Raw genomic sequence first — 3321 nt, 5'->3', positions numbered from 1 at the left:
AAGCAAGTGTCTCAGGGCTCAATACTCAGAAGAGATGCTGTGACCATCCAGTACAAGCTTTTCTAAAACTTAGGCCACAAATGCATCCTGAATTCATTTCAGCTTATGTTGGAGCAGATCAGTTGGAAAAGTAGCCCTCTCCGTTTTAAAGTTTCCATGGAGGCGGAATTCCTGCAGTTCTTTACGAGAAGGCACTTTCTGATCTGTTAATCATTCCTAGTTCTGCTCTGCCTCTAATTCACCAGCACCCTTTTTGAACTGCGGGCATCAGAAACCATCTGAGCACTTGGAATTTGCACTGATGGCAGAGACAGACATGGCAACTCCTTTGCAAGAGGATGCAGGCCCATTTTCATGACATCCTTTAGCTGTTGTGGCCCCCATGTCCCATGGAGAGCTCACAGCTTGCTATCTACCACGAACCCTTGTCCTCCTTCAAACTGCTGAGACAGTTTCCTTATTCTGCAAACATTCACGATGCTTTGTCGTCTTCGACGGAGGATTTGCCATTTAGCTGTATTCAAATGTACTCTGTTTGCTTACCCCACACAGTCAGCCTGTCTAGGTTCCACATGGTTATATCTTTATTTTGCACTCCTTAGCATTCAGGGGTATTTTTTGTGATAGAAAATAAAAAGAATATTAGTTATTCAGTCCGGGAACAGCAGGAAGGGTGACTACTCTTCAGCATCCTCCTTCCCTTTTCTCTCTCCTGTAGCTGCTGCCATTTTGGCTGAGCATAAGGACTGTTACAAAAGAGGACAGTGCATAGTAACGCAGATGGAGAAGGGGTGCTTTGGTTTACAGTGAATGTGGAATCTGCTGGAGAGCCTCGTTGCAGTGCTCACCCCCACCCAGGCCACGGGAGGCAGGGCACGGACGCGGAGGTGACCGCCTTACCCAGCTGATACGCTCGCGCTGCTGGCGGCGCGGGGGAACCAGCGCTGAGCTGGATATCCACGTATCCCAGCAGCCAGCCATGGGCCTGACACAGCCAGCTGACCCAGCCTCCTCCTTGAGCCCCAGCTGTCATGACTGCTGTGCCAGGGGCATCCAAGGCCACCTCTGCAACTGGCATGGCCTCAGCTCTCTGCTCTCTACTCAAAGGCCACTCTGGATTCAGTAATGCTTAACTTTTTTAAAGGTACTTTTTAAGAACACCTTCCAAAATTAGAGTTTGTAAAGTGTACCTCAATGTCTTTTCTCATTTGCCTTTTGATACCAAAGGGAATTAATTAGTATCAGCATGAGTGTAAGAACTGCAGGAAGCAGAAAAAGCTGTATGAACTTTTTTGAGTCTATTCAGCTCCCAGAGAGTTCTCATCAGACTTCATCCAAATGTCATCCTTGGTTTGCTTCTTTCAGAAACCTACTGTTCCTGTATGTTTAAAATGATCCTGTGGTTGTACTGTTCATCTGAGCTAATTAAAGCCTGTAGACTAACAGGCATACTTTGCTCCTTTTTCTATCTACAAATGCTGGAGATGCTGTATGTGCAAAGATGTATGGTGTATTTTGCGGTTAAACTATGACAGTTTTATATACAATAAAAGGAGTGTATCTGAGCCAATACTGTTTATTTCAGAACTGATATTAAGTGTTCTTTTTTATTTTGATGTTTCAATAATAACCTAATAATTTTAATCACAGGAAGGAGAAATATATAACATTCTCATCTTTTAAAATAGCTTCACTCTTAAATGAAAGTTAATATTAAATAAGTTAATGTTATAATTTCGTTTATTAACTCTTTTAAATATTTTTTTGGCCAGCTCCTTATGATAAAACCTTTTAAATTAAAATCTTTTGTCATAATATTTGAGGAATGATGATTAGGAATTTATTCTATATCTCCCTTTTGAATGTATAGTGATTTGCTGACTAAATCTATGGCTTTGAAAATTTGCTTTTTAGTCTGTGTAATGGGCAATTAAGCAAAGAGAAGAAGGGACAAATCTAATCTGGAACATGTCCCTGTATGATCTATTTCTCATTTTTTATTGTTGTTACTACATTCATAACATATTAAAAATTGCAAGAATTTGGACAGAAATACATGCAAAGCTATTTTAACAGGCAAACCTAGAATGATGCACAGCTACATTTCTGTTGAGATTTTAAAACAGTGGTTTTTGATTTTTCTTGTGTTTTGGTATTGGTTCATCTGTGACCTTTTATTGTTGTCTACAATATGTCCTGTTAACTGGAACCCCTTTTGAAATCACAAGTGCTTTTCTCTGCTTGAATCAGCAAAGGCTGTTCCCATAGTGTGCATTAGGACCCTGTTGGAATTAAATGTCTGCGTGGCAAACGAGATTTACAGACAGATGGATAAGACAGGCAAATAGATGAATTGGATAGAGATCCAGTCCCAGCTGACATTTGTTGAATCAATATTAAAATAGCTGTGTTAAACCACAAGGCTTTTACATTGGGTATATTGACAGCAGTAAATGAGTGGAGAACAAGAACAAGCTTCTTCCAAAGGAAGATAATAGGACAGCTTTTTCATTTATGATCTCAGTAAGCCAAGGGCACAATGCAAAGAAAATTCCATTGCTCCTAACGCTAAGAGGAACTCCTGTAACTAGCACAGGTTGTGCCCATCCCCTGGCTGGAAGGCAAGGAAGGAGGTGTTGAAAGAAGTATCTTGAGACAGGTTGAGCTGCTTAGCACTAGTTTTTGGAGGAGTACTCTTTGCCATGTAATGACCCTGATACTACTACTAGCCCTTATATATTTTGTGCTGTGTGTCACTTAATCAGAAACAGATGCCCCTACTGCAGTGTTACTCATTGCATTAATGCCTTGAGTATCTGCATGGCTGCGGTCCTTTCATAGCACTACAAAAAGCTATAGCAAATTCTAATCTCTGGGGCTGATGGCTCAATCTTGTTGCATTCAAGGGAAACTTGATGTTTGTTGCAAGTAGGAGCTGCAGTACACCGTCCCATGTCAGCCCTGGCTTGTCCTTTGTAATACACAACTCAGGTAGGAAAGCATTGCCTGAGATGTATCTCACTAAGGTAGGGAAAACCTGCCATGAGAAATAATGGGATCGGGGGTCATGCTAAGATAAAACAACCAGCTAAAGGGCAGAAGAAGAAGCAGTAGGTGTCTGAACATGATTTTAAACCACTACCAGTACTTCTGCATTGACCACAAGCCTGTGAGGAGGTGTTCCATTAGCAAAGATTCAAACCTCGCATATCACATTTTTCTAGGGTTAAAACAGGCAAACAAACAAATAAACAAAAGAAAACTGTCACAGTTTTGGAGACAGACCAGTGACGAGACACACCGAGTCCATGCAGCAGCAGT

The sequence above is a fragment of the Passer domesticus genome, chromosome Z, assembly GCF_036417665.1.
Source record: "Passer domesticus isolate bPasDom1 chromosome Z, bPasDom1.hap1, whole genome shotgun sequence".
Taxonomy (NCBI): Eukaryota; Metazoa; Chordata; class Aves; order Passeriformes; family Passeridae; genus Passer; species Passer domesticus.
Note: the sequence above shows the minus strand (reverse complement) of the source record.